The sequence below is a fragment of the Hetaerina americana genome, unplaced genomic scaffold (assembly GCF_022747635.1).
Source record: "Hetaerina americana unplaced genomic scaffold, ioHetAmer1.1.p SCAF_5, whole genome shotgun sequence".
Taxonomy (NCBI): Eukaryota; Metazoa; Arthropoda; class Insecta; order Odonata; family Calopterygidae; genus Hetaerina; species Hetaerina americana.
The window spans coordinates 78824072-78847126 of record NW_027287095.1 but is presented as its reverse complement, the minus strand read 5'-3'; positions in this window follow the sequence as shown (position 1 = coordinate 78847126).

The following is a 23055-nucleotide window of genomic DNA, read 5'->3' as shown; positions in this document are numbered from 1 at the left end:
GCATTATCCATATCCAGCTCTCAATAAGTCGTTATTCCGCATACAGCATCGGCTGAATGCTACAGGCCTCGCCTACTCCCCTGGCCCTCTTTCCTTAGCCTGGGCATTGCATCCTCACATATCTCCTCCTCCCTCCACTGTACCATCACCTCCGCCCGCACAACTCCCCTTGGCAGCCCACACCACCATTCCCCCTCATCCCCCTCCACGAAATTTTCCTTTCCAGGACAGCATACCGAATGCGGCAAGAGTGGATAAAATTGCCTCCAGAACGGATACAGGGGAGTCGAGGAACAGAATGCAGTACATTTTTCGGTTGCATCATACATTCTACTTTTAAATTTTACGTGCTTGTTTGTGCTTAGCAATAAATTTTATGTTTATTACATATTAATTTCAATGATTTTTCTCCCTCTTTCATCTCATGACTAAGTGAACGATTAAAACGTAAATGGCACGTCAATTAGGCTACTCTGGCACTAATAAGCTATACAATAAAGCAACCGTTGAGCTAAAATACGCGGCAAAGAAACCGGGACCGGGAATTAAAATACCACTCTCTAAGGATAGAATATATAGAAAAATGTAGAAGCTTAGAATGTGGGATGACAAGTTTGATTATTCATGATTCGTATTCTCCAGTTGTCAAGTACACAAACTAAATGATCGTAACGTTGTTCACGCTCACGTGACAATAAAGATGAACATATCAATGGAGGCAATTTAAAAAGGATCTTTTTAATATTTCTAGCATTCATAACATTTTCTTACCCTATCATATTTTGAGATATTGTGGTGACTAATTAATTAATCATTTGCTCATGATTTAGAGAAAGAAGTAGCTACTATCAATTCCTTAGTTTGAATCTTCATGGAAGACAGCTACTCTAGTGTTAAAATTCCGAAATACCACAAAATACATTAAATGCCATCTTATCTATCTCTACTTAACAGTTTTGTTCATAAGCTCATTTAAAAAAATGCTCTTTATTTCTTTGAATGAACCCCTTCCATTGACACGCTAGATTTTTCATTTCGTAATGATACTGAAAAGAGAACAGCCTGCAGAATAGCTAGATGATTTCCCCTTCATTTGAAAAGAGACTCATGAGCATATTTCCTTAAGCATCACGCCTGCCCCGAGTAATACAGGTAGTTTCTTTCTTCAAAATTATTCTTCCATTTATCTTTGTCTCCCCTTAGGTTTACGTTATCTCATGTGCCAAGGTTTGAACTCCAGATCCCATTCCACCCCTCTGATAGCAACACCGCCCACTGCACTCCCTGAAGTGAGTTTTCATCCTCCCACTCTCGTATGCGTGCGTCCATAAAGACCTTCTCCTATTGTATCGCTAAGTATTGCTCGTAGGAAGAGAAGCTTGTATCACGTTTGAAGAGTTTACTGCAGTACTATTCCCCTTCTCTGTGCTATTTCCCATTTCCTCAACCTTCGCTCCTCCCAGTCAACTCAAAGCCGCGACGCCATTATAAATCGTGAACGGGGTACGCCATGACGTCGTGTTACTTTTAAAGCCGCAGTTGGTGAAAACAGCTTTTCCGCCAACTGACTTGAATAAGACCGAAGTAACCCAGCGCGATTGCTTCTTATTGACACAACTATCCGTGATAGAGATTAAATGAAAAGCAAGTTAAATTGAACTAATCCATTTAAATTCTTCTCATCTGGCCAAGAGCGACTGCAATGCAGCCAAGGAATTGCGTGTTTGACCCCAAGCATACTCGAATGAAATGAAACCATACCCACGCTGTTAACGGAGAATATTTATAATCAAATGTTCCCATTTCCAATTTTATTTTTTGTTTCGATCTTAAAGTTATTTTATTGGGCAATATCAATATTAACATTATTTAATACATCGATTAAAGAACTTACTATTCACACTTCAATTATTTGGAATTAGTTAAACTGCATAAAATTTAGAGTTGTTTGACATAATAAAATAATAATCAATGTAAGCCTAGATGTAGGTATAGTGTATTTCAAAAAAGGTATATTTATTTTTTATTATTCCTCAATTTAACGTATACGAGTACATGATCATCCCGCACATCCTACCTTCAGTTAACACTTTTTTCCTACGTTTAACCTAAATCATATCAAATATGTATTAATTAATTAATATCATACTACTATTGTGTATTTCACGAAGAGCTAAGGTGCTCGATTTCTCCTTGGGGTGCTAAATGGAGAGTACTTCAGGTGGAGTACGATTTCCGTCTGAAGGGACGTTAAATTTCGTGATTTCTGTTGCCTACCGTTGAGATTAGGCTAATTTCGATACCGAGTTTCCATCCAATCTTCTCTAGTCTCTGAAAATCTTTCATCTACCAAATTATCCACCTATCCCTCATCGCGCGAATGATCTCAGCTATCGGTCTCCTCCCCTAATAACTACTGCTACTTCGAAGAGCTATCTATTTTTGCAGATCTTTCTTAATACCCATTAACATATAAGATTTTATTTAATAATCATAACTTCAACCAGCCGTGGCCATCACATCTGCATTAACCCGGCCGGCGAAGAGTCATCTATTAGAAATATTCACTTCTATTCGTAATTAATTAGCAAGTCACCGATGCTACTAACAGCAAAGAGTTCTTTTCTTTCAAGAACTTTGAAAGAGTCAAAATATACGTCTATGAAATTATATTACGAAAAATAACAAGTCTTTCTCTACAAAGAATTTCGTATTTATTATCTGATTATGTAAACTTTTAAAATATATTTATAATAAAAGGCACTGGAGATATCATTGGAAATGGAGAATTTGACATTCTGCTACTTTTAACTGGTTTTCCAAAACTGCCGTGATTGACATTTCAACCGTAGTTCTGGATTCTTAACGGCGTATATAGAATGTCTCTCGGCCACCGGTTCGGACAACCCTACTAATTGGAACGCAAGAAAAACCTATGTTACTTGAAACTCGGAGTTTTCTCCCCATTTTTGTTTGGGGTTTCAAAAAGGTATGTAATTACATAATGCAAAGAAATTAAAAAAATCATACTGGTTTTTGAATACTTAGATGGCATATTTATAGTTTAGGATATGAAAACAGCTTTCACAAGCTTTCGCAAATGAGATTACTGTGATATTTTCCAAGTTGTTGTCAAAGACTTTCGATTTTTTCCGTTTTTTTAAGAATAAATGTATATATATAATAATAATATTTATGTATTAATAAATAAAAATACATGTATTAAACTGCGTTATTGGCAAGTAAATAAAATATGATCAATCTCTTCCGTAAACCAATAAAGATTTCGTAAGACCTCATAATGCCGTCATAAACTCATGACTCATAATTGTGAATGGAAGAATTCGACGTGTAGTCATCAGTAAAGAGAAGCAGATTGAGTAGAGTTATAAATCTGTAAATAACAAAGAAAGAATGCATACGAGATATGTATAACTCGTGTGTCTGCGATGGAATACGCAAAGATGAATACAATGTTATGTTACATGAGTTTGTGAAACAAATAAATAATATGAAATGAAGAATGATATATTATCAGTGCGAATCAACTCATTTTCAATATATTTACTAAACCTAAGACTATATGGAAATTTTGGATTTGAATGTGATTAGTTAAATACAGGACTGTGCAAAAGAGGAAGTGTTTCACCAGGCTTGCTAAATGCAGGGGGGGGGGGAATTTAATTTCGAGAATGAAGTACAAAAGGTACGGTTTTTTACGTTATTTTAAGTCTAAAGCGACGCATTTGTTAACCTCTCGGAATTCGCGATATAATTTACAAATTACAAATTTTACTTATCACCCCCGTTCCACCGTATTTTCTATCTGGTGTCTACTACATCTTATCTATTTGTTACAATAGTGAGAACTGATATTAGTTGATTATTAGTTAGTTAACAAGGCAATCTATGTCGAATCTAAATTCCAAAATCGCAAATACATTGAAAAATATAACCGCCGTAAAAACCTTTTTCTAGAAAATTTTAGCAATAGGTATATAGTATCTCTAAAATGTATTTCATACATTAACCACTTACTATAATATAAGCTTTTCAAGGTAATAAACCTTCTGGATTGCCGAAATTTTTAAACGTTTAAAAGAAGTAAAAAAATTGGGTGTTCAAGTGCATAGTAATTACCAGTGCATTGGCATTAAATCACTATCTTTTGGTTATGCAATTTTTACATTCATAAGTTTACAAATTATATTTTACTAAGCTAAAAATGCGAAACGTGACACACCGAGAAACGATACACCAAGGGACCCTTGAACAAAATAATAAATATTAAATGATGATACGACGATATGATTTAAAGTAGAATATGAAGACTAAGCGGCATGCTAAACTTTGAGAACTTAAGATTTACATGGATCTCTTAATTCATATCACTAATCAGTAACGAGAAATCAAAAGAACTGCAGAATATGGTACGATTAATACTTAAACAGTGTGATTCACTGATGAGCATCGAAATGCAGAAAATTTCTAGGACCTGTCCACGAGAATTATTTTTACACCTTGAAATTCAAACAAAACGGAAAATAAAAAAAAAACATTTTCCGAACTAATAAAATGATATATATTTTAATAAAATGTTATCATTTATATTTTCGGGGCACTAATGACCTGACAAAATTGAACTGTTGTAAATAAATTAGCCGCAATAATTATGCGTCTTTTAGTTCGTTACCAAATACCATCTATTTGTAATGCATCAAAATGGAAGTCACTGAGATTTTGCCGAAAAGACATTCCGCGGGCACCAACTCAACCTCTGCCGAAACCTCAACACCAGGGGTTGAGCAGCTGCCGGAAAGGGCGAATAACTTGGGACTCTCGCCCCATCATGGTCTGATTTTGTTGCATATGTCCTCATCAAGGTGTGGGGCCATCGCATTCCCGCTCGTCACAAGCGGCGGGCGTCAGTTCCCCGCCCCATTCCACGCCACACCCCCGAAACATCTCCACCAGCCGCGGCGGTGGGCGAAGGTGTTTCGGGGAAGATGAAGAGAGATGGGTGCGCCGTTCTCATCCCACCTTAACCACTTCTAAGACGTAAAATTCGCCCGTCTCCCCAACGGCAATGCAAGACCCCGGATGCAGCGAACCCCGTAGTTTATGTAGCCATATGACGGTACCGTTCAGCCGCCTAAGAAACATACACAGCATGGCGGCGATCCATGTGATTACAACCCTTTTGGAATCTCGCCACCTAACCCCTCCATCCCTATGAAAGCCTCATCGCCCGCTCCACTTCTCCCTAAGCCCTCACCCACTCCAACTTCCCAGATTTCTTTTTCTTCAACACTACTACTCCCTCCATCTCAGAGTAAATTCTCCGTCCCCTACGGCACACGCAAACACACGCACCATTGTCATTCCAGACGACGACCGCCGGCATTACCGGGTACAAATGTACGTCGGAGGCGGGAGGCTGGGGTGGGGCCGGAGTGGGCTGGGAACGGTGGGGGGGGGGGGGTGTGGATGGGGCCGCGGGATGGAGGACGGGGGATGGGAAGAACGTAGCTGGAGGTTGGTTGTGATTCTAAACCTCCCTTCCACCCCCACGCGACTCTCCCTCCCATTACTCCCGTTTTCATCCCCCTCGTCCCCATCCCTCGCTTCCGAAAACTTAACACTACACTTGAACCAACCTCCCAACCACCCCGCGACCGCTACCACCAAGACGCCACACAGTTCTATTCAACCCTCCGTTCCTCCCCCATCCCTAACCTTCACCGCGCAACTACCCCTCATTCCAACACCCACCCTCGCCGCGCTCCCCCCCTCGCCTTCTCCTTTCCCGTCACAAAGATCTCACAACCTTCCCCGCAGGGCCTTCTTCTTCCCCAAGTATTCAGCCTGTTGATGGAATTCTAATGTTCATCTACCCACGTCGTGGATTTCCTCCGCCTTCCCTCAGCATCTCTCTCTTCTCCCGCATTCTCCTTCCCTTTCCTTACTCCCCGCCTCATTTTTGTCCGTCCTCCCCTTTCGCGCATATGCATGTGTCTCGCTCTTTCTCCAATTCTCCGCTTCCTACCTGTCCCCCACCTCCACCCGTCCGCGCTCTCTGCCCCATCCCAGGCCCTCCCCACTCAGCCATTTCAAGGGAGAGCATCTTTCTCCATCACCCATTGTCTCCGCCGCTGCTCTTCAATCACCAGGGAGACTTGTTCCCCGCTTCTTATTATGTTTTTCTAAAACAACTCCTTCCCTGCCTCCCGCGTCCCCCGCTCGCTTTCCTCCTCTCTCCTCCACATTTACGCAGAACTTTTATCTCCTTTGGTGCAGGTGTTTATTCCTTGACCCGCCGTGTATTTCGCATGGATGCATGCGTCCCGCTCAAAGTGGGAATAAGAAAACTCGAGGAAGGAAATACTTTCCCTTTTATGCATTTCAGGTACCACTCTTTTCTTTCTAAAAAATCGTCCACTTAGTAATACCGAAGTTACTAGTGTCTGCTCTCACGAAAATATTACGTATCAAAATTAATCCACACTCCTTTGATGTGTACCGTAGTGATTTTCAATCGAGCGCTCAATTTTAAAGAAAGTTTTTTCAACATGTCAGTCATGCCAAGGCATCTGAATAAAGGACTAAATACAAAATCTCTTACGCACAAACGGGTCTTTGAGGAAGAATAGCAGATTTGGAATAGTTTTCACGTAGACGAGTACTTAAAAAAGTCAAGGTGTTTCTGCAGTACAATGGAGCGCTCACAAAAATCATAAATTATCGATTTAAATTTTATTTACAACTAGTTGTACTTGAAAATTTTTGTTGCAGAGGGAATACTTTAGCTGAGATATACCGAAAAATAAACGTAGTTACGTTTCCGAATCATTCAGTCAAATTGTTTGACTATTTTATTCCACTGATCCACTTCATTATATGGCATGATTAACTGAGGAATCATTTGATACACTTTTGACGAATTCGAACTTTCGGCAGAAGCATTCATTTTTTGAATTTGAATTTAAAATATAATAATATATACATAGTTATTATTAAAGACGGAAACACTTCAAATGAGTGCCTTACTAATCCAGACAAATAACCTGCAATTTGTTTATAAGTATTATCAATAATTAATGTATTTTCCACAGTGGTCTACTCAAAGAGCAAATTAACGAACATAATGGACTGAAATAAGTAAATTGGATCAATAAATCCTAAATTACGTATTTAAAGGAATAAAAGGCACAAAATAACATCGAAAAATCATTTTCATCAAAATCGCAGCCTCAAACGATAATTGAACAATTTAAGTATGCGATTGGAAGATGTATCTACTAACTAAAGGCTATGACTGGAGTAAAGGAAATTAATTTGTATTTTTTTTACACCGAAATCGTTGTTGAAAGAAATTTGGAGTAATGGGACCGATGATTTCAACTTCAGAGTTACGTCCAACTCCGAAATCCTACCTCCCACACACCCTCTGCTCACCCCCTAAAAGCCTTCCTTCCAACATATGTCGTTCCCCATTCCCACCCTACCCTTCAAGCGGTGTCATCCCTCTGTTACCTTCCCATTCAAACCGAATTCTCTAGGCCTCTTTCCCTCTCCCACCACCGTCCCTCAGTCTTAAGGAACACTCCATTCCAAAATCTCCCCCGTCCCCTCCCACACACTCCCGCTAACCTTCTCCATTATAAGATACAGTCAAGGCAAAGGTAGAGGGAGATAGCGAAAGACGAAGGAACATATAGGAGGTGAGGGGATAGGGGACTTTGTGAACTTCATTTCTCAGAAATTCTCCCCCTTTCCCCCTATTCCACAACGCCAAAACCCACACCGTCGCCTCCAACTCTTCACCCCCTTCCCCTAACTCCACCTGCATTACTATTGATGCCTCTTCGAGAAGCTTGGATTTCGAAGATGGTAGCAAATTGAAGAACAGGAGCAGATTGAGAGACGTGGATGGGGGACCTCTCTGAAGTCGATGGCTGAGGAGTACGAGGGAGCGGGACGGGGAGGGAGGGAAGGCGGAAGATTCGGAGAGGATGACAGGTAGGTAGGTGTGGGAGCCATGTGGGGGTGGCGGAGGGCTTGAGGGCTCTGGAATGAAATAAGTGGAGAAAGAGCAAGCGGTGGTACGAAGAGAAGGGGCGATGGAGGAGGGACGAGGAGGTTGTGGCGGGAGGGACGATGTCGGAGAGAGAGAGAGGAAGGGAGGGATGGAAGGAAGGTTGATTTTATGTTTTAAGAACCGAGGCTGGAGGGAGTGAGAGACTATTTTGAGGCGAAGGGGAGATTTCTTTTTGCCACGGGAAGGTGAAAGGTATGGCGCGCGGGTGGGTTTTGGCGGGTGGTGGGGTGAGAGAGTTAAAGCTTTGCAAATTGAGAAGTGGCGGTGATGTTTAGGATCAAGGAGGGGAGTACGGTTGGGCGTGGGGTGGGCCGAGGGATGAAGGAGAGGAAGAGGGGAGAGCGAGTCGTACGCGTGGGGCGGAGTTGCGGGGGCATGGAAGGGGGTGGGTTAGTGCACCCACCTCTCTCTTATCTCACCCCTCCCCACCACCTTTCCAAAGATGTGAAATTTCCGAAATTTGCGCGGAAATAGAAATCGATGTGCTGAGGAGATATTTGAAAGGATTTCCGTTCTTGTTTGGCATGGGTAGTGAGGGTGGCGAGAGCATTAAGGGAGGGTGGGAGGGAGGAATTCGGAGAGACTTAAGGGGGTGGAGTCGGAGGGGGGAAGCTCTCCGTCGAGAGAGATAATGGAAGCAAAACACAGGAAAGAAACTAACGGGGGAGAGGAGAGGAGAATGGGGAGGCCGGGGAAAATTTCGGTGGAATTTCGAACTGTCACTCGATTCGAAAGTGACTGGCGGAGCAATTTTTGCGGCGCTGGATGAGAGAGGGAGAGAGAGGGGAGCGGGAAGCTTCGCGGATCTGCTGATAAGATTCAAACCACCACGAATCACTTGTGGAGAGGCTTGAAAGTTTGATGTGTCATTATTATGTTAGGGACCGACAGCGCAATTATTTATCTCCTTGGTGATTATATGCCTACTCCACGGCATGTTTTCCCCGAGACGATTCTTAAGTAAATACACATTCTCCCTTCCTTTCATACATACGCACTTGGTTCTTTTAGACACATCGACGAAGAAGTGAAATAAAAAATCCAGTGGTTTGAAACGTCCGTGCAATAAAGAAAGACATGGATGCAAAATTTTAATGAGCTTTTTCACGTGATATTTTGGAGAATGAATATCAGTGTGGCATATTAGCACTTTTGTGTTACTTTAATAATAAAATATTAACATTTCAACTTTTAATCAAGGACCATTATTGTTTTGATTACATTAATTAAGTAGGGATGTTCAAAATATACAAAAATATGTTTTCTGGCAGTACCAAAATATACACCGTCATAACCTCCACTTTAATAAATATTTAAAATCGGTTTGATACAATCTCCATTCGGAAAGATAAGTGCCCCCATAAATCCCCATGAGATTTAAAAATTGAGAACCATGAGATTAGTAAAGAATGGAAGACTTCAAAGCCTCATGTTGGAGGTGGAGGATGAAGAGTAAATGGCCAGATAAAATAAGAAAAGGTGAAGTTTATGGAAGAGTATAGAAGAGGAATAGATGATATGGACCAGATGGATAGGGCGTACCTTGAGACATAATGTTATTTTTTAGGGACATAATGAAACATTCAATAGAAGGGAAGCTTTAAGAGGAAGATCAAGGAAAAAATACGCACGCAGAGTGAAAATGGATGTTAGACGGAAGCTCTATCAGGGAATAGGGGAATAAGTATTTGAAAGGCTAATGTGAAGGGTGTCTGCATTCACCCAATCTTCGAATTGAAATACTGATAGAGATAATATTTATAACATTTAAGCCCAATGGTTTGTTATGGCCCTAAAATATCTAAAAATATACCTTTACATAAACTTTGAGTGATTTTTATTATATAATTCAATGAATTGAATTTATACAGGCAATGATAAATTCAAGCATTCTGTTTAGGGTATTAGTAATAAAATATATGGCACAATCTCTTATAGATTAAAGCGAAAATATCAAAATATACGGGTAACTCCCTGTTATTTTGAACAGCAAAAGCTAATCAGCACCTTTTTCAATAAATATGAAGTATAATATCACTATTCCAAGCAGAAATAAACGCAAAACCTTTCGCTGTATGGTTAAAAAGAAGAATAGGGAGAATTTGTCCTAGAGAAGTTTTAATTTAGGTTTTGAAGGGAATATAAATAAATTTACGATAAGAATATGTTTAGAGCAACTTATTATAATGGGTGCAGTTTTTACAAAAACGACACCTATAGTTACGGCATACAATTGAACTTGCATTGAGACAACTTGGAATTAAGCACGAGTCAGGGGCATCCTCGGGTTAACTAATAAAATAATAAAAAATATCCGATAGGCAAGCTGACTCCCCACTCGTCTTCTGGTATCTTAGGGGCGCGTTTATATTTTGGAAGCCTTATCGTTTGAAGGGAACCTAATATAAGGGAGGAAGTCGCACGTTTGGAAATTCCATTCACCTCTTCTCCCTCGGGGATAAAACAATAGCTCAACAGGAAGAGAACCGCGTATCGGTAGAGATGGTTTCATATTCCTTAACCCGCTTAGTAATATCGTAAGGGCTGTGGTGAGGGTGAAGGGAGATTTTCAGCAGAGGTTAAGTGAGGTGAAAAAACTGCATTTAGGAAGAAATGGATGATTACATGTTCTGATGCAGCAAAACATAATGATCAAACATCGCCTTGCCGGCTGATTTGATTTCCACCATAAGCTAAAAATCCTGCGAGCCCCGTAAGTGTGTGTGTGTGTGAGTGTTCACAACTAAAATGTAAATAGCTGTGCACACAGCGCTCTTGTTCGCCATTTTAAACAAATTCTTAAATCAACTTATGTTCAAAATTAATATTTGACAGTGATCGTGCTGGCAAGAACTCAAAATATTTACCCAGAAATATATTTAACTAACTTTCAGCTACATCAATTCTGTCCTATTGTATTTTTTATACTTCCGTGATCTATAATTATGAAAAATATATCATACCAAAAATACAACAATGCCGCTTTATCTGTTTCATATTAAATAATTAAATACGGACAGTGAAAGTAGAAAGTCGAATGAATACATAAAATTCTGAAATTTACTAGAGCCCCAGCGAAAGCGAGGATTTGGAAACAATACATAGGGTATTATGCAACAGAATTTTTGCTTGTACACGGAAGTAATGGCTGAGTTACTATCAACTTTTATGTACAATTGGGCGAAGATATGAAATTTTTATTCTCAGCACATGGATACTTACATATTTTGCGATATTAGTGCACCATTAGTGCACCATCAACATAAAATAAACGTTTGAAATCCGCCTGTCTTCACGGTACAAAATAAAACCTAGTCTTGAACGCTGAGGAAATACCACCACGAAATTCAGTGGGAAGGAGCAAGATGAGACAGATCGTAAAAGAAAGGTCAGTAAGTCGTGATGAACATGATAACCGATGCCGATTAATGACTTCCAAGGCCCTTGTAAAGAGACGGATTAATGAATCAATTAGTTTCACTCAGTCTTTTATGTACATGTACGTCATCAAATTAAATTGAACGGAGAGAGCAATATAAGAAAGGATGAATAATCATGAGAGTATTTGTATCGCGTTAATCGAATATAATTCTCGTTTAGGTCACGGAATCACATCTATCGGTATTCGTATCTTGACAGATATAGACATATAGTACGCAATTATGCCTTGCTCTAAGTTGTGTGTCAGCAGAGGTAAATTCTAAATTTGTGAGATAACGAATCACTAATTCGGAAATATCCATGCACCTCAACAATTTGCGACAGAAGTACTTTTACAATGCGGAGATAGGAGAGGCTTTATGGGTGGATGTTTGGAGGATGACGTGGGGTGAAGGGGAGATGTGGAGGAGTGAGGGAATTGAGTAGAGAGATGAGAGAGGGGAGGAAAGGTGGCACTAGGGATAAGCGAGGAATGAGCGAGGAGTTGCGGGGGAGGGGCTGCGACGGAGAGAGAGAGGAGAGCAAGAAAGAGAAGGGGGGTGGAGGCAGAGCTGGGGGAAGGAGGTCGTGAACCCAGACACAGCTCCCGACTCAAATCCCATCAAACATGCAAGCAAAGCTCCCCGTGTTGGGCTGGTGATGCGGCTACGAAATGCTTGAGAACTTAGAGTGTGGGGAAGGGGGCTGAGGGGGGAAGGGGGAGGGGGCGGGGAAGACGTGGAATGGAGGAGGATTGAGTGATGGCTGCGGACCAGCTTCGACGGAGCAGGAGAAATGAATATGGAAGAGGTGGCAAGGGGATATATGGGTGGAATTTCAAGGTTGGAGGACGAAAGGGGAAGGAAATATGGAGATGGCAACTCATTTATTTGAAGCGTTGATAACACCCTTCCATTCTGATATTCTTTGGGGAAATCAGGGATGAAATTACATCAATAACTAGTATTCAACGCACTAGTATAAGTATAATCATTGAGATTGTCTGGACATAAATTTGGCATTTAATTCTAAAATATTATGCATAGCAAAATAATTTGTCTCTTATGATCTCAATTGGAAAAATTCTTGGTAAGAAAATCAAACATCAGACTCGGTTGGCTGCATATCAGTCATCAGGGAGTAAAAACGTAATTCATACTTCAATACAGATATAATATTGGGATATATTTTTTTCATTTGTAATAAAACTAAAAAAACATAGGCAATAATAATTTTGAAAACTGTATTACAACATCCAGCTAATTAGCACGAACTTTTAAAACAGGAAAATGGACTATTTCAGGGTCAAAAAAGTTTTCGAGAAATATCGTTGCTTCAAGCAACTTGGTTGAAATGATAAGAACTATGCCTAAAAGAATAAAAATGTGAATGCATAAGATGATTTAAATAATAAAAATAGGAAATTACTCTCAATGAGAAATTACTCTCAGCACTATAATGTGATGTTCTCAGGGTGTGGTTGAAACTAGAAAGCTGTAATGAGATCATCTAAAGACTCTAATGCCTGACTATATTAACGAGGCAAATATATGATACAATATTTATTTAACATTTTCTTGCATCCAAAAATATTTTTAGCAAAGAAACATAGATTCTATTAATACGTTTCTGGAGAGGGCTGATTGAAACCCTTTACTCGTGGTAGTTATTTCGATTTGCTTCCGACACAACTCCTTTATATGAAATACAAACAACGTTAAATAAGAAAACACTAAAAACCTTCTGCGAAAGAAATATCTATATCCAGCTACAGCTTGAAAATGACTTCTTGGTGGACAAAGTACTGAAAAAGAGAAGGACCCAAAAGATAACATTCTGGCGGAAGTGCTGAAAAACTGAGTTTTCTCTGGCCAAAAGTAGCATTGAAAAAAATCCATTCACGGAGACCAATGCTACTAGCAAACAAAAGAAATAATCAGTTACATGAAATTTTAGACATTTGAGTTAGGTATCACATGAGAAAACTGAAATGAATATAATTTCAACCAAACTAATGAACATCGTTCTTTAAATTGGAAGGAGAGTTGATTTGAGTAGTGGGTGATTGGAAAATGGGAAATCCATTAAATTGGAAGCATTTTAAAACTATACACTCCACGAGAAACAGAATAAAATATCTGAACATCTGATTCAGCAGATTTTACTGTATTGCATATATTGCATTTTCATAATTACTGAGGAGTGTAGTGAAACTAATTGATATACACAATTTATTCAGTGAAACAAAGATTTCAATAAACTTTGAAAATATTCCAAAGAAGGCATACATAGAAATTTTAATTGAAAAAGAAATTTATAAAAAGCAAAATGATATCTAAACTGTTTAACAATATGAATAATGTGTGATATGAAACTATTGAATAAAAAGTTATTTCATATAAATAATCGTTTCGATAATATTATAAAGCCAACACATGGATGAGAAACCATGAAAATACCATTGTACCAGTTGATAAACTCACCCTGGCAAAATGATTTACATAAATTCAGAGAAGTTTTAAAATTTAGTTCAACCCTTGAAATGATGAACATGAAAATAATTGATTGCAGTAAATGATTGCAATCTATATGAAACACACAAAAAGCGCCATTCCTCTATTCATCTTAGACAAAATTTCCATATTATTTTTTAGTCAAAAGAAGAACATGGATGAAGACGTACTCTTTAGAACGTTTCATACTCCTACAACGTTATCCAAAACATGAATTCCATGTTCTTACATACCAACACCAAGTTGTCAACAGACTCAATGAAGGGTGACTGTTCAAACCGTTGAGTATGTATTTCCCCGAACTACGTGAAGAGAATCGAAAACCGAATGAGTGTCTGGGAATATCAGGGCCAAGAAGTGATATTCAACAGCACAGTTACGGTAAAATATATCTCGTCACGTAGGCAATCCAGCAAAACCGCATTCTCCGAAAGGCAATAAAAGACCAAATCCCATTCTTTTTATGGCTTTGGTGGTCAGTACAAAAGCAATGAATGAAAAATCGTCAAAATATATGTTCTGCTCGCACGCGAGCCAGACAGCGCACCACGTCGTTATGAGACCGTACCGTTATGAGAAATACTAAGGATAAGGGTATAACGGTCAAAGTGTTGGAAATAAAAGTTCAACTTTCATAGTGTATGTATAAAGGTATAAACCTCTGGAGTAGAATCCCAGATCATATGGCATAAATATTTAACATTACAATCGCAGTGATCTCTGAATTTCTAACAGCAGTTCATTACAACATAAATTTTCATGATATTACAATTAAGATAATAAGTTTTAAATAATTAGCTACTACGACATCACAAATAACATTCTAAAAATTATGGCAGCTGAGCATAACATAGAAGAAGACGGGATTTGAACCTGCTGGCTTGACACAGCTGGGACAAGTGCGTAACCTATTGTTGAAGATCGTTCAGAGTTCTCCTTAAGCTGAACAACATTTCGAAATTTAGTACTTGCTAATAATGTAACAGAATTTTATTCAAAGGGAAAATGAAACACTTTTCGTTTTAAAGCACGTTTTCTGATTTCATGTACACTCAGACATAATTATCCACATCCCACGGCGTGGATGAATTCAGTTACGGGTAAATATGTACTCATTTGAAGTATCCTCAATTGAAATGCGCAGATTCATTTTTATCAAGAAAAACTCAGGGAAAATACCATATTCAAATGTGGTGTTTGATCAAATTTACCAATTCAATTATAGGTACTTCAGATTGGTCATCGAAACTTGATGCTAAAGTTACATGAACGACGATTCAAAAGCTATTCTGCAGAAAAACTACTTTACCTTAAAACCAAACTTTCTGAGCCATATGAATGAGCTTTGTTCCCGAGAGAAAAAATTTATATCATCGAAGTCCAGTGTACCATATTAAAAGTCTCATTTTTTCCGATTTTCCGCTTACTTATACCTAAAGCATTGAATTGAGTATTTTCAACCACTAGTCTCACCACACAAACAATTTTTCGCCACACCCTTTTGAACACTGAGTATTATAGCAATTTTTATTACTAATGCAAATATTAGAAAGACGTAATTTTTGCCATCAATGTACAATTACAAGTATGCTGTGAAGCGCTGTTTTTACGAAACAAATTTCAATTGCTTCCTCACCAATACGCCTTAATTGCTGTTAAAATTCTTCTGGGCATTGTTCTTTATACGCTGGGCTCATTAAGTCGGTTGCCCAGTTCATTCCGTATTAGTTATATTACAGTATGCGAACCGAATCTAACAAAATGTAAAAGAAAACCACTCTTACAACAAAGTTTATATCAGGAAAGTTCAACGTCGAGGTCTCATGCTCCTCATAAAAATTCATTTTCTCCAAATTGGAAAGTTACATTTCGCTATTAGCGCCGGAACGGATTAAAGATTATTTAGAATGATAAATAGAGTTAATCCTACATCGCAGAAATGCAGCAATAAAGCTTCGCACAAATTTTCCAGGCTTGAGATCTCCAGATAGGCGTGCTTTATGTTCCGCACCGCATTACGGGCACATTCCAGACATGATGTATGGCATGGCCTCTAGGATATACTGCCCAAGATATCGATATTTAGGAGTTGCGTTCAAGTTCTAAGTTCATCCAATATTTTCTTGATACTGGGAGTAGAGAGGAAGATGCGTTTTAGATTAAAATACGCGACATTCTATACAAATGTAAGTCGGACGGATGACCGGCGGAATACTCAGGATTTGTTGAGCTGCCGCTGGAGTGAGAAGCGTTTCCAATGCTTACAATAGCGTCGATTAGTGCTCATGAAGTCTGTAAATATCCGTTCTCTCCATTTGCGAGGAATAATACTCATCATATTTCATCTTCAATTGAATGTGAAATACGGCGATGATGTTATGGATGTGAAAAATATGGTTTCGTATGTGCGTCATTAAAAAGGTCGTGAAGCAAAGAACCCAATAAACCTTGGTGACAGACCTGACGGTCTTTCCAGTGGGCAATTAGGGTCTACGAGAGAACTCTTCTCGACGGCCATGGAATCTTGGCATCGAAGTTCTGAAAAGTGAGTACGTCAACAAGAATATTATGCTGAGAGGTCACAGAAATTTCAATTTTCTTACGTATGTAGGTTGTAAGAAAAACGTATTGAGGCTTTAGAACTTATCTTCTGAACAAAAATCTTAGAAAAATCACCTTAAACCCACCTGATTGTTTAACTGAGTACAAGTATTTATTTTTGACTTAGAAACACCGATTAAGTGAACTAAGGACGATGGTGGGCACACAAGCCTCTTAAGTTGTATACTATTTGATATATTATCCATAAGAATGGTGAAAGTCTCGTAGAAGTAAATATTACAACCTACCTAGTCTTGTCATGAAGAACGTTTGTCTTGAATTTTTCGAAGTGGGTCTCGTCTCGTATACGAAAGACGACGAAAATTTCTCAAGTATCACACTAGAACTGGAATGAGCGTGAGGTAGGAAAGAGAGGCAAGGACAAATATATTTTGTCTCTTCCACCAACATTCACGTCGTTCTTTCACTTCTTGCTCATGATCACGATCCAGGAAGTGCACGCGCGGATTCCGAACGAAAGAATCGCACTCTCACAATTCATTGGTCAGAACCATATAGAGTTACATGCTTTTCTCGGAAGGGAGAATGAAGAGGGAAACTTGGAGAAGTGTTGAGGGGAGGAATGAGAAAAGGGGTATTGATTTTTTTATCCTCTTTCAAGAGTTCCTCAACCGATACCATCGACTCCACTGCATGGTAAAACTTTAAAACTTTTCCTCGCCTAAAGATACTTCTTACAGAGTCAATAGATTAGACTCGAGCCTATAATCCCGCTTTTGCAGAAAAGACGTGCTTCTAGAGTTGTACGATTCAAATTTGTGCATTGGTAAATGATAGATACGACACTTACAAGATGGCAGGTACTTTTATTGTAACTTTACTTACAGTCTAATTTTTGGTATTATTCAGCAAGTTTAACCTAGCTCTTTTACATTATTTATCGTCTGGTATATTAACAAATAACCAAACCGACTGCTTAACTTAATATTCACATGGACAGATACACTGAAGGTAATAGAGACAGAATCTCATATTTCAAACAAGTTACTAAACGTTGGTTTGTGGAAAACAAACTATTTTTCATGACTGCTAAGGTCCAGATGCTTATACTGTAAAATATTTCAAATGTTAAAACGCAAATGAATACTTAATTTTTGAAAAAATATATATACTGGGTCCGTACAATAAATATCGTGACTGGTTTCCTGTAGCCTCAACGGAAAGGCGGATGAGGGTCCGACCAGTTGGCTCAGTAGAGGGGTCTCCCACCACTCAGGCGCAATTTAGTTAAGTTGTCTTCGGGCATGCGTTGAGACAGGAGGTGGATTTTTGTGACATGTGATTGTTTGTGGTGTTGTCGCTCCAGCATGGAGCGCACCGCCGAGCAACACTACGCTATGAAGTTTTGCGTCAAACTCGGGAAATCCGCATCGGAGACCCTTGAACTCATTGAGCAGACTTATGGGGATGATGCATCAAGCCGCAAAAGAGTTTTTGAGTGGCAAAAATGTTTAAGGAAGGCCGGGAGCTCGTCGAAGATAAGCACCGCGTCGGACGCCCGACGACCGATCAAACCGATGCACAGGTAGCCAAAGTGAAAAACGTTTTGGACTCTGACAGGCGTTTAACCATCACATTATCTGTGAGGAGATTGATCTTTCAGTCGGGACCGTCCACACCATTGTATCAGAGGATCTTGAGATGAGGAAAGTGTGCGCGAAGCTGGTACCGAAAGTCTTGAGCGAGGAAAAACTGTCGCGGGTGGTAATTTCGCAAGAAATTTTGGACTGCATCCAGCAGGATGAAGATTTTATCGGCAATGTTATTACCTCAAAAGATAACTCAAAAGAAGCTCAAATGATATCGGTTCGACTCCATCGAGGCAGTTCAAGCGGCGACGACAAAGGCTCTCAACAGTATTCTGGATACCCGACTTCCAAAGGGCTTTTGACGAGTGGCAGACGCGTAGAATTATCGATTCCTATCCATTTTCCTAAAATCTATTTCCTTATATTATATATATATATATATATATATATATATATATATATATATACACACACGCATTTTCCTAAACATTTCAGTAGTTCCGCAGGAATGTTACCCACCCCCACGGCCTTATTTAGTGTCATCCCCCTTCATGCCATTTCTAACTCATCGTCGAGTATGCCTGGACCTCGACGATGAGATAGAAAGAACATTAAGGGGGATGAAACTAAATAAGGACGTGGGGTTGGATAACATTTGAGTGGAACTACTGAAATGTTTAGGAAAATGCAGGAGGAAGTGTCTATATGGACAAATTCGTAGTATCTATGAGAAAGGAATCTGGCAGTAAGACTTTGTGAAATCAGTTTTAGTTCCTATTCCGAAAAAGGTAAAGGCTACATCATGTGAGGACAACAGAATAAAAAGCTTAATATCCCACGCAGCTGTAGTTGTTCTCAGGATCATAAACAACAGGAAAGAGAGTAGGGCAAATGATTATTTAGGGTATGATCAGTTTGGGTTTAGAAAGGGGTAAGGTACGCGTGATACCATCGCTGTGATGAGATCACTAATCGAGAGGAATATAGAACACAATCCGGACGTATTTGCCTGTTTCTTAGATTTCGGACAAGCGTTTGACCGAGTGCATTGGGAAAAACTAATGGGTATATTGCAGAAAATAGGAATATAGTAGATTGGAGGGAAAGGAGGCTAATCCGCAACCTGTACATGTCTCAGACTGCTTAGTTGCGAGTGGCGAAAGGGGAGTCTGGATTGGCAGTGTTAGGAAGAGGTGTAAAGCAGGGCTGCCCATTATCACCTTTGCTGTTCAACCTGTGTGTAGAGGAAATGATGAAAGAGGCATGGGAAGAACTGGAGGTAGGAATGAAAGTGGGCGGGGAATTCGTAAAATCAATTAGGTTTGCTGATGACCAAGCTTTAGTTTGTTAGTCAGCCAAGGGGTTTCAAGCATTGCTTAGTGAATTGGAAATTCAGTGCGAAAGGTATGGGATGAGAATCAATATTAATAAAACAAAGGTTATGGGATTTTCTAGAAAGAAAAAGGCTAAGCTTAACATTAAAATAGGAGGGCAAAAACTAGAGCAGGTAGAACAGTTTACGTATCTTGGAAGTGTTTTGGACCAACACGGTCCAAGTGGTAGGGACGTAAGGAGAAGAATGCACTAGGCAATGAGGCTTACACAAGAAGGAGGGAGTTGATGGCAGGGACGTTGAGAATGTTGAGAAAAGACCCGTAAAAACTTTGACATGGAGCGTAGCTATGTACGGCGCGGAAACGTGGTCATTGAAACAGGAGGATGGACGTAGACTGTAGGCTTTTTAATTGTGGATGTGGAGAAGAATGGAGAAGGTGAAATGGACAGAGAAGAAAATAAATGAGGAAGTACTTTGTATGGTGGACGAGGAGAGGGGTCTGTTGGGAGAAATCCTATGGTGGCAGGAAAAGTGGCTGAAGGGGGTATTGACCGGCAGCGGGATGTTAAAGACTGTAATTGAGAAGAGAATGTTAGGCAAATGAGGAAAGAGCAAGAACAGGATAGGGATGTTGGACGGGATGAAGGGAGGAAGGAAGTACTCAGAAATGAAGAGGGAGTAGGTTTGAGTGGTATTTATCCAGAGAGTCGGGATGATTGGAGATTCTGTGTCCTTGTACGGAAAGGGAATGAGAAATGGAGGGTTTGGTGTGATACGGGTGGCAACTATTATAATGAGTGTATTGTACTTTGTTGGTCGGTTTTATACGCATGGAATGTTTTTTATATCAATGATATATTTATATCTAGGAAGGTGAGGTTTTCCTACGATGCACGCAATTTTGAGAATAAATTTGATTTTTCATGAAAAAAATAGGACACCTTACTTTTCGAATCGCCCTCGTGTGTGTATATATATATATATATATATATATATATATATATATATATATATTACATATGTATATATATTCTTTACACACACAAACATATATATATATATATACATATACATATATATATATATATATATATATATATATATATATATATATATATATATATATCTATATATATATATGTATATGTATATATATATATATATGTTTGTGTGTGTAAATTATATAGAGAGACACTATTTTGTGTGTTTCTGTGTTTTTGTCTGTGTCCACTAGTGCTAAGTGTTATACATTATTATTCACGTCCGTGAGACTTTCAAAAAGTATTATATATATATATATATATATATATATATATATATATATATATATATATATGTGTGTGTGTGTATATGTATAAATATATATATATATATATATATATATAAATATATTCAAATGCGTACACAGTTTCTGCGGTCACCAGGCCAAATGGTCGATCAAATAAAGCATATTTCCTGATATCTTTACATTCTAATTCATTTATTTAGCCCAAAAGGAACAATCACATTAATTGTTTTGTTAAAATTACAAAATTGCCTATGTTTAATAAAAGAATGCGAGCAGATATCCCATCAGTCAGCTGTTTTGAGGAATCATAGTAAAACTTTCAACATGCATGTTTGCCTAATATTATTTTTTAATACCTTATGGGGATGTCTTCAAATTAAATGCTACTTGCTAGCTGTTTAGCGAGAAGAGGGTAAAATATCTCCAACATACTGAAACATATAATTTAGAGAGTTGACCGACCAACGCACAATGGCGTCAAGTTAGAAAAAGCTGGTCAAAATTCAGTCATTTTTACGGAAATACCTGAAAATGGCCGCAAGCATTTTGTTTTGGCCTTCTAAATACGACTTTGGACTTACTTCCGCTGCTACTTTCAAAAGGTACCCTAAAGACTCTTTGGAATGCTGTTCATGGTTGAAGCCTCAAAAACATTACAGGAAAAAATGAAACTTACAGAGATTTTTTATTTTTCCTATGCAATCGTATGCATTCCAAAATTACGGGCATAGTGAATAAGGGAACAAATACCTTTCATAAAAACTAATAAAAACTTGAAAATGGATACCTCTTGTCTTCTATCTTTTCATCTTCTTTTGTATTTCTACCGCTTTTCACATCATTTAAGATTAATATCTCTCGAATACCAACGGCAAAATATGTAATTTTACATGTTAGAAGCTCATTAAATTATGAAATAATTGGATCAGATATCAGAAATAGTCTTTGGAAAATTTCGAACCATCAATGAAAGAGCTTCTTCAGCAGACAATTCACTTCAATGGTCATATGCTTTTCTCCATTTACTCAAGATCCTTTTCGCTTTCGCAGGGGTTGTCGTTTTAACCTCCGTAATTACTGCCATTGCGTCCTCATCACCTATGTCTCAGTATTTTACTCATGCAACAAACTAGAGTGGAGGAGAGGGAGTGATACCCCTTAGTACTACTGATTTTCTCAGTTTTGATCTTCGGTTGGCAGGTAATGCTAAATAGCTGATATATACAGTGCGTCAGGCATGGAACACCTCTCATAATTATTTCGAAATAAGTCATCACGCTGAAAGCTTTGATTTCACCTTAATTAATATCGATGGAAACGTTTTCAGCAACCGCAGAGTTAAAATATTGTTACCATGTTCGTTTCCATCCAAATTTTATTTTGAAACTAAAAACACTCTAAAAAAACTAAAAGGGTTCGTAGCCTCCGTAATTCCATCGAGTCATTTCTTCTTCCATGCATCTACTCGTTTAGCTGGGGACGAGTAAAATTTCATATGCTTCCCTTTTTTTCATAAAAACGGAAATTTAAAGAGAGTGCCATTAAAAATTACCCAAAACGTGATTTATCATTTGTTTCTATAAAAATCAAGTTAAAATCAAAATTCGTATTAATAGCATTTGGAAACAACCAGTCTAAATCTACAATTAACAAGAGTACAATACATTAAATAAATATTTTCAGAATGGTTCCAGTGGACTTCCATGTGCGATGTGCGAGCACAAAGGATCCTTTATTGTATAACAGGACATGTAACTCCTATTCCAGGGGACAAACTGAATATTCTGGCCCCGAATACAAATTCTTTCATATGGCTACGGTATGGACACAAAGCAGACCTTTTCTTAGGGCTGGCCATAAAGATAAGTGAGGGTGCGGAATGAGTAACGGCCAGTTTTCTCTCCCGCTTCGCCTCGACCACACAGGGTATCAGTCGTATTGGTATATGTCCTCCAACACCTCCTTTCGGTCATTTGTTAAGGGAAAATGAACGAGTGCTCCTTGTAGCTAATGAACGAAAATCCAGGACTTATATATATATATATATATATATATATATATATATATATATATAATGTATAACACTTAGCACTAGTGGACACAGACAAAAACACAGAAACACACAAAAAAGAGACTCACTATTTTCATACAAAAATCATAATGCCACCGCCAACCTTTTTCCCAAATGCCCCTCAGTTACTTTCAAACGCCCCGCCAACCTATCCGATCTCCTCAAATCAACAAATCCA